The following is a 15,612-nucleotide window of genomic DNA, read 5'->3' as shown; positions in this document are numbered from 1 at the left end:
TCTTTAAGTGTTTGATAGAATTCACAAAAGAAGTTATGTTGCCCTGTGATTTTTTTTCTGTGGAAAGTTTTAAGATCGCTCATTTGATCTCTTTACTTGTTATAGGTCTATTCAGATTTTCTATTTCTTCTTAAGTCAATTTCACTAGTGTGCATCTTGTCAAATTTTTTCTTTTACATCTGGTTTATTTAATTTTTTTGTTAGTTTTCCATAGTATTCCATTATAATACTTTTTACTTCTATAATGTCAGTAGTGATTTCCCTTGTTTCATGTTTGCTTTTTTGTAATTTGAACCTTCTCTCTTTTTTTATTATTGGTCATTCTAGCTAAAGGTTTGTCAATGTTGTTGATCATTTCAAAGAACAAACATTTGGTTTAGTTGATTTTCTTTATTGTTTTTTTCTTCTCTTTTTTATTTGTTTCTGCTGTGACCTTTATTAAATACACTTATGCTTATGCAGGCTTTAGTTTATTCAAATTTGTTTATCATTTTTTAAGGTAGGCTGTTAGTTTATTGATATGAGATCTTTTTCATTTCTAAATGTATTACTTATAGGCATAAATTTCCCTTCTTACCTTTCTAAATATATTCCATAAGTTTTGGTATGTTAGGTTTTTATTACACTCAAAGTATTTTTAATTCCCCTATGATTTCTCTTTGACTTATTGGTTATTTAGAAGTGAGTCTTTTAATTTCCACATATTTGTGAATTTCCCAATTGCTATCTATTATTTAAAACTAATTTAATCCCATTGTGATCAGAAAGCATACTTTATATGATTCCAACCCTTTTAAATTCACTGAAGCTTGTTTTATTATCTAAAAATTGTTCTGGCCTGATAAATGTTTCATGTGCACTTGAGAATACTTATTCTGTTGTTGTTGGGTGGATTGTTCTATAGAAGTTGGGTGGTAGTATTGTTTCAGTTTTCCATTTATTGCTATTCATCTGCCTTTTTCTATCCATTATTAAAAGTGGGATATTGAAGTCTTCAACTATTTTTGTTGAATATTCTATTTCTGCCTTGGTTTTGAAAGTTCTTTCTTAATGTATTTTGGGGCCCGGTTTTTAGGTGCATATGCGTTCATAATTTTTATAGATTTTTGATGGAATAACACATTTATTATCACAAAATATCCTGCATCTCTAGTAACAATTTTCATTTTAAAGGTTATTTGGTATAGCCACCCTAGCTTTTTTTTCAGTTACTGTTGGTTACTGTTTGCATGTTATATTGCTTCCCATCCTTTTACTTTCAGTCTATTTGTGCCTTTGAATCAAATTGTATCTCTTGTAGAGAGCTTACAGTTCAATAAAGTCTTTTAATATTAATATATTCTGCCAATTGCTGACCTTCAATTTAGTATTTTCATTTAATGTAACTCCTGGTAATATTAGGTTTAATCTCTGCTATTTTCCTGGTGTCTTAATGTCTTGTGTCATTTTTGTTCCTCTATTCCTCCATTTCTGCCTTCTTTTGTGTTAAATAGATAATTTTTGTACTTTTAAATTTCCTTATCATCTTTTTTATTATTATAATTTTTCAGTTATTTCTTAGTGGTTGCCTTGGTAATTACAATTACTGTTTTAACTTATAACAATCTGGTCCAGATTAATACCAGTTTTACTCAACAATATAAAAAATCTTTGCTCCAATACTGTTCTATCACCTTATCCTTTATTCTGATTGTCATACAAGGTACATATTTATATATTTTGTGTTCGTAAATACAGGTTTTTGATTATTGCTTTATAAAGTTATCTGCTAAATCAAGAGGGAAAATAGAGTTACAAAAATGAAATACATTTATGCTATTTTTTATATTTACCTATGTAGTTACCTTAACTGGTGCTCTTTATTTCTTCATGTAGGTTCAAGTTATAATCTAATGGTCTTCCATTTGGGCTTGAAGGATTCCCTTTGGTATTTCTAGTGAGACAGGTTTGCTACCAACAAATTTTCTGTTTAGTGTTTGTTTTGTTTATTTTTTTTTTTAAGCTTGCAATTCTTATTTTTTGCTTTATTTTTGGAGGATATTTTTGTTGGTACAGAATTCTTGGTTGACAACTGTTTTATCTTCTAGTATTTTGAATATGTCATCCTACTGCTTTTTGACCTTCATGGTTTCTAATGAGAAATCAGCTGTTATCCTTATTGAGGATTCTTTGTATGTTATGTATCCCTTCTCTCTTGTGAATTTCAGATTTATCTTTTTGTTTGGCTTTTAACCATTTCATTATGCTGTATTTAGATGTGGATCTCTTGGAATTAATTGAGATGCTCGTATATATAGGTTAATGTTTTTCATCAAATGTAGAAAGATTTCAGCAATGATTTCTTCCAATAATTTCCTGTCCTTTTCTGTCTTTCGTGCTCTATGAATCTCACATTAAGTGTATGCAGGTATACTTTATGTTATTTCCCAGGTCTCAGATAATATTTATTTTTCTTTTCCTTTTGAACCATAGCACATGGAGCTCCAATATCAAGGAATCCCAGAAATGTCTTTTTTCCCACCCATGACCACTTTTACTCACTCATGTGCTTTCATATTATCTTTCCCCACTGGTAGGGGCTCTCAGCCTAGATGCTATTGTTCAGACTGGTCAAGACCCAAGCTAGGCCCAGAATCCATATTTGTCTTAATACTTTTTTGTTTATTTGAACTTTACCCGTTGGTAGGAGACTTGAGGTAAGAAGCTGTAGCTTGCACGAACCAGAATCCAAGTTTGGCCCAGTATCAGTGTCCACTGCCAACACTCTCCCTTGTTTAATTTTAGCTATTACAGATATCAATAATGAAGAGATTATATATTAGTTGATTTCATGTTTCTTTGCATTTCATTGTGCATCCAGTGAACTAACTCCTCAGGGGCTTGATCCATCATTTCTAAATTCTATTGGTAACTTTTGCATTCATTAATTGATCACAAAACAGCTACAGTTCCATCCCATAGGAGACCCCAGGACCACCCAAAGGTTTTTTATCCCCTACCCTCCTATTCTTTCTTTTTCTAAATCACATGCTTCAGTGAGTCAGGGCCATTCTAGGAAGCATGCACTCCACCCCTGGTACAAACCACCTAGAAGTAGAGAAACTGAAAGTTTGAGGGCACAGTCTTCCAAACTGCCAAGTCTGCCCAGAACTTCTGACACCATGTGCAGGTTAGGGTAATTCCCCAAACCACCCTAAATTTGATCCTTTGCTACAAATCTTCACAGAACTCAATAAAAACTGTTATAATCATGATTGCACTTTATTACAAGGAAATAATACAAATTAAAATCAACCAAAGGAAGAGATATATACAGCAGAGCCTGGGAAGGTTCTAAACGTGAAGCTTCTGTTGTCCTCAAGACACATATATTCCTGGAATTGTTGTGAGACAATACACATGTAGTATTGTCAACCAGAGAAGCTCACCAGAGATTTGGTATTCAGAGATTTTATTGGGGCTTCATTACATATGCATGATTGATTGAGTGACTGTCCATGTGACTGAACTCGATCTCTAAGTTGGCAGATACCATGTGACTCAAAGACTCTCCCCAACTTCTTAATTACATGGTTTGTGTCTCTGGCATAGCCAGTCAATACCCTAAGACTTCCAGGTATTGCCAACTTCTTATCACTCTAAGATCTGGTATGCCCAACCTTTGGTCTAAACAAAGACACCTCTTGATGACAGGAGTGTATGACATTGATTATCTCCCAAAAGTTTAGGCAAACACCAGGTCTCTCTTTGGGCAAGATCAAATTCTAAGAAATAATAAATTATTTATTATTAATAAATAAATTATCTAATAAATTATACATTATACATTCTAGACAATTCAGTTAATGACAACCCTGTGGGAATGAGGTTTTGAAGAAACTGCAATCTTATTCTTTCCCCTCTGGTGGCTGCAAGGCTGCTGTTTTTTACTATGCTTGAAGGCTGCTAATTTTCAAGGCTATGTCTCAGACTGAAGGGGGCAATGAGAATAGGTTAAGTTAAAATGCCACAGTGGTCATCGTTCTTATGGTATTCAGCCATTCATTTTTATATACACTTCCTGGCCTGCTGTAAGCTTTTGATTAATATCTAGAGTTCTAAAAGAAGTTGCTTCTGAAAATTTTGCCACTTTTTATCGCTGTCATGGAAAAGAGAATTTTTGGAGGTCCTGACTCTGCTATTTATTGATGTCACTCCCACAGCCTCCTTTTCTAAATAAAGCTTTGTTGGAACACAGCCATGCTCATCTGTTTATGTGTAGTCTATGGCTGCTTTCCCACTACAATGATAGAGTTGAATAGTTTCAACAGAGACCTTTTGGACCACAAAGCCTAAAATATCTCCCATTTGGCTTTTTATAGAACATTTTTGTCAACCTCTGCTCTAATTTATAAACATTATGCTCTCTATATACATATACATACACACACACACACACACACACACACACAGTCAGGTTCTGCACCCAGTATGCATGGGTTCAACCAACTGTGGATTGAAAATATGTTTTAAAAAATAATAAAAATAAAAAATACACAACAATAAAAATACAAATGAAAAACAATACGGTATGCAAATATTTACATAACATTTGCATTGTACTAGACATTATAAGTAATCTAGAGATGATTTAAAGTACACAGGAGGATGTGTGTATATTACATGCAAATACTACACCATTTTATATAAGGGGCTTAAGAATTTTTGAATTTTGGTGTTGGGGGAGCCTGGAACTAATCCCCCATGCTTATGAGGGATAACTGTATTTTTTTTCTGCTCTAATTTCATAATGAACATGTGTATTAGTTTGGACTTTTAATTATAGAAAACAAAAAGCCAAATTAAACTCACTTAAATTATAATTAACATTAATGGCTTATGAAACAGAAAGATTCATAAGCACTATTACTTTCAGACATCATTGGATCTGCACAAACAATGCCAACAAGTATTTATCACCATTTTCCTTTCATCTCTGCTTTTTCCAAGAAGCCTTCATTATGAGAGTGGTGTTTCCTTAATGGCTGTCAGGTGACCATCAGTCTCTTACCTGACATTCTGTTAACATAGCAATCTCCCTATGAAAAGAGCTTCTCTCTGCCAAGAGTTCCTCTAAAAGGTCCAAAGGTGATTCTCCTCAGAACAACCTGAATCATAGGTCCTTTCACTAAAGCAAATGGTAACGATTAGAAAATTCAGAGTTGTTTGTTTATTTGTTTTTTAAGATAGGCTCTGTTCTGCAACAAACCACAAACCACCTCAAAATTTGTAATTTAAAACACCAACTATTTTTTTGTCTTATGAATCTGTGGCCCTGCAGTTTGGACTAGTTCATCTTGGTGGATCTTCTCAGCTTGAATGGGCTCACTCAATGTGTCTGCCAAGTCAGGTAGACAGTCTAAAATGGTTTAGTTGGGAGGGAATATCACTGCTCCACAGGCTGTCTCATTTTCCAAAAGGCTAGCTTGGACAATTCAAATGGCATTTGGCCCTTTAGAGTTCCAAAAGAGTGAAGAGAAATTATACAAGTTCTCTTGAGGTGTACATGCGTACCTGCAATGTCACGTGTGAAGGTGATGGATACAGAGATGGGAGTCATTGTGGCCATTTTTGAAAACAACCTAATAAGAGAGGCTATTACCAAAAGCAAGGGGACTAGATATTGAGTTAGTAAAATTAATACATGTCTACAATAATGTATTAAATGTTACTATAACCCCTGTTTTATAAATAAGAGGCAAAGCTTATTGAATTTAACTATCTTTAGTGAGATCAACTTATTAGTAAGAACTGGAACCAAACTTGGATTTTCTGAATTTAAATAGATATTTCCATCATGACAGATATATAAGCATGTGCACATGCATACACATTTATTTACTCCTCATAATTCATGTCATTTAGTCCTCAGTAAAATGTGGGATAGATAAATGTAAGACAATCTTTTTAAAATTGACAGATACATTTTAGTACAATTTTATGGGCTATGAAAACTTTTCTTTCTTACACAAGTTTATATTTAATACACAGAATTAATACATTTCAAAGTAGAATAACATTCCATCAAGTATGTAAAATGCAAATTATCTTTCAAATTTAGATTAACCATAAATTTAATGAGCCAGTAGAGAATGAAAAAGCAGTAAAGGTAATAGCAAATATAGAAGTGTGAATTGACCACCCTTTATAGCAATGAAAAATAGACTAAGACAATGAGTCTTACAGAATAATGTTGTGTGAAAGAATTCAGAAACCAGATGACTACCTAACTCCACGTGTATCAGTTTCAGACCAGCATACCTAGTCTGTTGTGATAGAGGTTGGAATGCTGGGAGAAGACATAAGGGATCCTTCTGGGTTCTGGCAATATTCTGTATCTTGATCTAGATGGTAGTAAATGAATGTACATATAAAACTTAATCAAGCTTTACTTAATATCTGTGCATGTAGGAACCACGCACCTTGGCCCCAAAAGTTTCACTGAAAAATCACTGACATGAGGAAGGTTAATAGGAGAAAAAGAAAACAAATTATTTAATGTATATACACAGACACCTTCAGAATGAAGACCCAAAGATACAGGGAAAATTGTCCATTTTTATGCTTCGGTTCAACAAAGTATGAACAGTAATATAGAAATATGATTGGACAAAAAGGGTATGATTTAATGCTGATAGACTAAAAAAACCCAGCAAAACCTGTCTGTCTAGATTCTTCTTGGCTTCTTAGAGCATGCCTCCCTTCCTTCTGGGTGCAGGGACAGGACCCTCTCTGGAATGGAGTCTTATGACCTACAGTCACACAAGGTAGGTCAGATAATTTCTTTATGGCTAGTTTTTATACACAATAATTTTACATTTTATGGCTGGCTTTTAGATAAAGGGGTTTTGGATTTTATGACCCACCTTGGAGAAGAGCGATTCTAGTTTCTTTCACCAGCCTCCGGGAAGAATGGGACTGAGAAGCAGGAGGACAAGAGGTCAGATAAAAACTTTTGTTTTTAAGGCTTTCATTTTTGGGTGCTGTTTTTGAGCCCCAAAATAAAATAATGCCTAGAATGGAATCTCAAAGTAATAATATATACCAGAAACTGCAGTGATTGAAAATATTATGTAATATAATTTTTCCACAGACAGTGGGTGGAAGGGTGAGAGGGCGGTGGAGCTCTGTGACCAGGTCCCTAACAGGCCATGGACCACTACCAGTCTGCGGCCCAAGGGTTGGGGACCGCAGCTCTAAAGTACAGTCTCAGTGTGTACAGCACAATACCTTAACTCCTCCAGGCACCTATAGCTAAGCCGGCATTGCTCCAGCTATAGACCTGAAGATCAGCCAGAGTCGGAGTAGGCAATACTGTGATCAGTGATCATCTGAAGGATATTTAAACTTTGTCTAGCAGTGTTAGCTGCCTCTTTTTCTCCAAGGTGAGAAGAGATGGGGAGAGAACTTGAATGGAGATCGACTATCCTAGGAGCTCTCATCAGCTCCCGAGAAAACTGGGCACGTTGGATAAAGCAAGTGTTATCAGCGCTTAACTGACATTCGCAGTTAGGGTCCAGCCATTTGATGTTTAGAAGCTCCACAGAGGTTTCATTGAGCAACCAGATTTAAGCACCACAGCTCTAAGAAACAGGAGTTAAAAAGAAGAACATCTAAGACTTGTGGAGGGTTTGCCACATGCCGAGCCATACCTTCAGCACTGTTTTATCTTCTCCATCCCCATGTGGGAATGATGCTTTTAGTATCTTCCCTTTATAAAGGAGGAAACTTTGGCCAATGGAAGTTTGAAAACATGCCCAAGGACAGATAGGCAGTAAGTGGCCAGACAGGGATTCCACCTCAGGTCTATCTTACTCCAAAGAGCTTCTCCATTATACCATGCTGCCTCCCAAGATAAACTGACATTTTGGGAGATTATTACAAGGCATCAACCCTATGGATTTATTCAGCTTACTTTGTGAAAATGAGAAATGAACATTAGATTTTTCTTATATGTAGAGTCTGAATTCTCTTCCTTCACAAACACATGATAAGAAATCGGTCTTTGACCAAACTGACTGAACTCTCTCAAAGGACCAAGACTTTGCTAAGGGTTCAAAGAGGACAGTAGGTGGCAAACCTACTGCTTCAGACTTAAAGGACCAGCAACAAGCAATTTTTCATGTTTTTTTTCTTTTTTATTATTTGAAAGTATTATAGGCATACAAATGTTTTTGGTTATATGGATGGCTTTTGTAATGCTTTAGTCAGAATTATAAGTGTGCCTGTCACCCAGACAGTGTTCATTGTACCCATTACGTAGGTTTTTGCACATTCCCCTCCTCCCTCCTTCCCCCGTTTGGTTTCCATTGAGTTATATCTCCCTCTATTCACATGCATGCTCATTGGTTAGTTCCAATTTTCATTTAAATTTGCAAAGTAGAGGAAACAGCATGGTGGTCGAGAACACCCACTCTGGAGCAGTCTGCCTGCTTTGGACTCATGGCTTTCCTATTTCCTGGCTAAGTAATATTGGGCAAGCTCATTTAGCAGGCCTCAGTTTAACCATCTATAAAATGGGGATGATGATAGTAATAGAACTACCTCATGGCATTAAGTTCATATTTATAATGCATGTATAAGAATGTCTAACTCACAGCAAGTATTTGATAAATAGATTTGTGATGATGATGATATGTGAAGACTTAACAGATTCTCATAGAGAACATTTATACAGTGCACATGGCATTTTATTACTTTTATCATCTTCCACAATCCTGATTATATCATTCTCTTCTCAAAACTCTGTGGGAAAAATTAACAATTTATTACAAAAATTTGTTGGAAGAAGACCATCTGGACTACACAATTCTTGTCATGAGGCTGCTCCTTATTGTTTTTGAATACAAAATCTTTTGTGACATCAGGAAAAAGGGGAAGGAATAGTTAAAATAAAAGGTGTATCAATCATATACTACAAACCCTCATTAAAAATGTGGGCCTTGCCTTCTTTTGCTTGTTTGTTGATGTCTCTATAACCATCTTGTCAGTTTCAGTACATGAAAATAAGAGACAATTCTTTTTTTCCCCTCTCTAATAAGGTTATTGGAGTTAAAATAAATGTCTTAAATTCTGTGCTATTCTTTACCTAATAAAATAGTAGATTTTTTTCTGCAAATCAATATGATCCACCATATCATTTGCTTTTAGAAATATACAATTCTATTTGAGTAAAATTTTGAGAAAATTCATTCATTTGTTCAATAAGAATTCATGTACGTGCCCATCACTGTTCAATTATTTGAATAAAGATTATTTAACTTGAGGATCTTTCTTTACTTTTCAGCATGCCAGTGTCCTCAGCAATGAAGATGGATCTTCAGAGTCACTGAACTGCTGTTAATCTCTCTAATCAAGAAATAAATCATATTTTACAACGAAATGGTAAATTAAAATTTTTAAAAAAGGTAAAAATAGACTCAGTTAACATGAATTCAAATTACTGGAAAAGGTTTCATGTGTAAAAACAGGTGTGAATCTGATTCTAAAAATAATAAGATCTGCGGAGGGTGCTTGCATAATTGAGTCTTATAATTTATTGAATAGAGAGCAGGTATTGGCCCTTGAAGTTCTGTTAAGATAAATTTAATCATCAACTAAAATGGTTGTGGGCCAAGATTTGACATGTATGCCAAAATATATATCTCTACTTATATGTCACTTGTATTACATTTTCTCTGTGCTGTGGGAAAAATAGATAATTTAAAAATATAGCAGCAAGTAATAGAAATGGATTACTCCCTTCTGAACTTTTAGTTCTACTGAAGTAACAGCAAAGTTTGGAAGTTTAGAAAAATGAGACTTTATTGGGAAAATAAATTCAGAATATGAGAGGTCACTGGGATGCCAGGAATATTAAGGGTGTCTAGTAATCAAAAATGCTGCTAGTATTAATGATTATTGAGATCAAATTTCTACGAGTGTCTCTTACTGTATCTTTCTCTATGGCCAAAAGCTCTTGGTCCATTTTGCACCAGGCCTCTGTAGTGTAGATGCACACAGACCACCTGACATTTTGTATGTGATCCTCCAGGGGCAGCCATGTCTCTTTTGCCTTGGTGTGGGATGGAAACATTTATAACAAAATTTTAATCTATCATTACTCTCCCCATTCTTCTTTATCTGGACCTGAAAATTATCACCCCTTACTATTACTGAACACACAATCACACACCACACACATACACACACACACATTCTTAAATTCTGGTGTTTCAGAGGAAAATAAAATAAAATTTGATTGTTTAGCATACTCCTGTTCTGGGCTATCCCCTTTGTTTGCTTGCCTCCCATAGGGGAGATAATTATAAGTTCACTGTGTTTTATCACTTGACTTTATCTGTCAAAATGTTTTTTTAAAATGTATGCACCTGCTGTTTTTAAGTCTTTCTACATCCCAGTCAAGGCCTTTGTGCAGAAAATGTTATAGTTATGCGGTTTTTTCCTTGCTATGTGGGACAGAAGGAGAGTGTAGGTAACCGTCTGTGAGCTAACCAAGAACTTCGATAACTCCCACAGGAAGAGCCAATAGGGAGTTTGTATTTTTGGCCATGAATCCAGCGCTTTCATTTTAAGTTTCAGGGGTGCGTCATGCAGTTGAGCACTGATTGAATGGGGGCACTGGAGGCTCTAGGGATCAAGCTGTGACATTTTTCTGAGCCTGAAGGCTGCTCACAGCTATTACTGCACAGGCCTTGCTGACTGCTCCTTCAGGGAAGCACAGGGAGGAGGAGGTTGTGCTTCCGAGTGTGGGTGGCCGAATAAACTCTTTTAGCAGCAGCAGTTGGTCTATTTAGCCTGAAAAAGAGACCACCAGCAGCCCCAAAAGTGCTAAAAAAATTACAAACAATTTTAAAAATATATATTATATTACATAAAAGACTGTAAGAGCGAGTGCTGAGCATTGCTTCACAGTGTTATCAGCTGCTAAATCAGGCGGTCACAGGCAGCCAAGCGGGATTTATCCTGTAACCCAGAGAACTTCCAGCTCTCCCACCAATCTACACTCCTCTCAGGGGAAGGGACGAAAAAAAGTCTACACAAAACAAAAAATAGCAGCAGAAAGCAAAAAACACAAGCCAGTTTGAGAAAATTTATTGAAGGGAACTATTGAAATTTAGTCGTCTTCACGTTTACCCTTTGGTTGTAAGTGGTTTAAGGTTTGTTTTTATCTAAAGGGATTGTTAAGCTTATATACTGACCCTACATTTAGATAATAATTAGGGACCAACTTACATCTTCAAATTCATTTAGGATATTGGATGTCAGTATTTTTCTTAAAATATTGTTGTTAACTAGGTTGCAAAAGATTGTCCCAAAGTTTTAAAAGCCATAAACTGTGCCACTACACTTGATTCTATGTTTAGTTTACAAAATTCTTGACTCCTAGATTTTTTTTCTAAATGCTAACTTGTATCCTTAGGTAATGCATAAAAGACCCTTCAACCACCATATCGAAATAAGGGATTGATTTTTTTAATCTACACAATCAGAAGTCCAAGGGTTAAGGTAATTTGCCAGCAGCATATACACGGTGGATGGAGTAATGACATCTTAATTTCGAACACACAAAATAAGACTCCTTCCATGCTTTGGTTAAAACCTCAAATTTAAAATGTAGTGTGTGAAATAACCTTTCTAGGACAGTCATTAAGAAAAACTCTCACATCTTGGAGAATTCAGAGGTACACCTTGCTCAGAGTTCTTCCAGCAATAGGAAACAAGGAATCTCATACTTTTAAACAACTTTACTTACTAGAACATGTATACTTATTTGATAAATTAAACCAAATCATGCTTTAGTCCCTCCAGGAATCATGTTGCTTTAAGAACCCATACCTGATGCACAAATATAGTTAGAACTTTACATAAAAGGAATGCTATGGTTGGAAAATGACAGTCACAGGATTTCCCCAATCTGGGCTCGCTATTCAAGCCTTGTCCCCTCTCTAGATACTGTACATTTGACATAATACCTGTTTCTATTAAACTTTCCAGTTGTCTGTAACCAAATCATTCTCATTTTAGCACCTTGATGTCCTGCTTTTCAGGTTTCTGATCTATAGCTTTATCTCCTACAAATGACTTTCCCACTCCTAGTAAGAGGGACTGGGACACTCCGCCCTCAGTGACCTACAGACACCTTCCCTCGGTCTTCAGGCCTTCCCTCATCTTCTCTCACAGACTTCCTTAGGAAAGTAGTACCTGACATTTTCAAAACTTCCTCCAGTCCTGATTCTGATCCTTGGAATCAACTGTCTAATTCTTAATAAATGTCTTTCATTTGGAGCCATACCATATATAAATGTCAGGGTGGCAGTCTTCTCTTCATTCTTGGTGTTCTCTTGGCTGAAGAATGACCAGACACACCGAAGTGTCAGGTCCAGCCTCTTGGCAGACTGTTATCCTAGTTCTTTGGCTCCTTGCTTGGAAAAAAATCACAAGCAGGGCTGGTGTGACCAAGTGACCACAAGCAGGAAGCAGTATCACAAAAGTAGCTTTTTATTATAAAATGAAACTGGTCTGTCTACTCGAGTGGAGAGAGAGATACTGACTCACTAACTTACTGATTCTCCCTCTCTGGGAATTCTCAAGTTGTTTCCTTTTATTGGCTTATTCTGGGGAAGGGCTTTCAGGAGGTGTGGGATGTTACCAAATGATTAAGAGGTGTTCTCAAGGTTGTATCTGTGTATGCGAGCTCCTTCTCTAAAAGCCCTACCTGAGGGGGATGAACCACAATGTAGATTTAAGCTAATGACATAATAATTAGCCTTAGGTTACTCTAGATCACTTTCCAAATCCTATTATACAGTATCTCAGTGTGGACAAAAAAATTAATTTCGATTTGTGCTACGGTGTTTTAAACTTTCAATCTTTTTGACAAAAGAAAATGGCAGCACGCATTTAAATGTTTTTAATAAAACACAATCTTAAAAAGTTAATGATGATTGGCCTTTGTGGTTCCTACTAATAAGTCTTATCTTATTTTTTCAAATAGTATAAATTATATTCTTTATGCAGGATTGCATTAAGACTCAGTAGTTATTAAACAGTGTTACCAAATAACCGTATAAATCCCAAATGCAGCAAAGGCGAACAATCTTCATAGTGCACTTTCACCCTTGAAGTGGAAGCTGCTGCTTTTGGATACCTTTTCACTTTAACGTGAAGTAGGTTGTTAGGTTGTTCACTAGTTGTTTTACTATGGTGGCTTTTTAAAAGAAAAGATGGTTTTGATTTCTTTCACAGTTCACAGTTCTCGGATGAGACCTTTATTTTTTTGTAAATCATATAGCCCAGGGACGTTTAGAATAACCAAATACTCTTGAATGGATGAAATCTCTCAATGTAACTGTAATAAATAAGCATCTACATCCCCAGCTATGTTACCAGTATATCCTGGAATAAAAGTAAGAAGGTTTTCCTGTTCCCACAATCCACTTAATTGTTGTTTTAAAATCTATTTCCATCATTTATAATTTCTGTTTTGGATAACAGTTCCGACCACCACCTTTTTATGACTGCTTGTAGCCAATTTAAACCAGCTGTTACATATTCTTCAAATTTGCTCTTGAGTAGTGACTTTACTAGAGGCAACAAGTCTACACAGCGGCCAAGTGAGATAGATCGTTTTTCTTCCTGTAAACTTTTGGTGAGCACAGAAAGGCAATCTACCACAATTCCAAGATCTTCTGTCCTCACCAAATAAGCTACAAGTTCACACTTTCTCCAGATAGTTAAAGTTACATTTAATCACAAATTCCTGCTGAACAAAACTTTGGCCATTTGTTTCACGGTCCTGAGAAACCTCAGAAAAAAACCTATATTTTGATGATGGGCTTTCTCTCTGTGAAGAACTAGAATCACTGTAGTTATTACACAAATATGTTCAATTATCATGGCATAATTTTTCAGGCAGGTGGCCTGCACAAGCAGTTCATTTTCTTTATTTGCCATGTCACCACCTCCACTTCTAGGGGATTGTTTTTTCTGTAACAAGAATTTGGAAAACGGTGATGAAGTTCCCTTCTGTGATAGATCATCTTACATTGTTTATCTTGGCTTTCTACAGCTCGTCCAACTGTTCAATTTATGTAAACAGCCAACTGTTTTGGAGATTTCTTAACCTCCTTTGTGTTCTTATTAGAAAAATTAGAGATCCTTTTCCTAGGAAAATGAATGTAATAATCCTCAATAGCATTACAAAGTTACTTTTTGTTTTTATGGAATTGGGCTCTTGTTATGTTGCCCAGGCTGGGCTCGAACCGGTGATCCTCCACCCTCAGCCTTCTAAGTACCTGGGATTATAGCTATGCCCCACTGCACCTGAGCAAAAATTCTGTTTTATAGCATTGTGGGTTTCAGATGCTATAATGTCTTAAATATTTGTGCCTTGTGGTACCAGCACACCTCAGCCCAGCCCTCGTGCTGACCAACAGCACCTGGCAGCCTAGAATGTCCTTTGGCTCCTTGGGCCCACTCAACACTATTCCTACCTTGAGTGTTATTTAAAAGCACTTCTCTATAAATTTAATCCTATTTACTGCAATTTGAAATTGAAAAAAATCCAGATTTTAAAAACTGTTTAAATCAGTAGTCTTTTATTGGATACATTGAGTATATCTCCAACAGCATCCAAAATTTTGAAAATGTGATGTACATACCCTGTAACTTTTCAATCAAGATTCATAAGTACTTATTAAGCATCTGTTGTGTATACTTTGATATAATTAAATGAATATGATATACTTTCCACCTTGAAATACTTTATAATACTATAAACTTCATGAGGGAGGGGCCACTGCTGCCAATTCACCACTGTGACACGTAGCATCAGCACTGTGCCTGGCACATGCCAAGTCCTTGATGTCCTGTGAACTAATGAGTGCATGTTGGAGATGAATCAGGAATAGAAACGACTAATATGATACAATGGTACAAACACCAATCTAATTTCTACCAAAACTTATGACCAAGGGCACAGTTACCAAGCCTATAGCTTGCTATGACTTTTCTTCTGCATTTAATTTTCTTCATTCTAATTGAACACTTCTAGCAAATTACATTTAATCCTGTAGAACCACCAGGATATCAGGCACCTCGGTGAATTCAAGATACACTGTGTCTAAAATACTATGTTCAAAACAGACTCTTGATGTCCAGGTTTAGATTACCTATTACAAATGAAAATTTGATTTTTTAAACTTGCCTGAAGACCCCCCTCTTGTAGCCTGGCCAGTAAAGATTTTGTAGGACCAAACTAGTGAAAAGAAATTTGCTTTAGTCATAACTGTGGTTAACAATGAACAATAAGAACCTTTTTGAGTAGGAAGCCAAAAGGAGAGGTTAAACTGAGGAAGAGGCCATACATAAGTTTAAACATCTGATGTAAATATGAGGGCTCTTCATGCTTTGCAGACTATACCAAGATGTGCTAGTAAGAGTATGACCTACTCTACGGAAACTGTTGGCTTCTAAATGCTCATGCATTTGCTTTATAAATTTTTGGAATTTAAGAATTTTATGGCAGATTAATTGCAAATAATTCATCATAGGCCTCTCAACCAATCTATC

General features: G+C 35.9%; 1 pseudogene; it reads right to left on the bottom strand.

Annotated features, from left to right (window-relative positions):
* Positions 1-13,381: 13,381 nt before the first annotated feature.
* Positions 13,382-14,243, bottom strand: LOC123648149 (annotated as a pseudogene).
* Between the last annotated feature and the right edge of the window lie 1,369 nt (positions 14,244-15,612).

Source organism: Lemur catta, chromosome 12 (assembly GCF_020740605.2).
Source record: "Lemur catta isolate mLemCat1 chromosome 12, mLemCat1.pri, whole genome shotgun sequence".
In the NCBI taxonomy this organism is placed as follows: Eukaryota; Metazoa; Chordata; class Mammalia; order Primates; family Lemuridae; genus Lemur; species Lemur catta.
The sequence above is the reverse complement of the archived record's forward strand: the minus strand, read 5'-3'. Positions and strand labels throughout refer to the sequence as shown.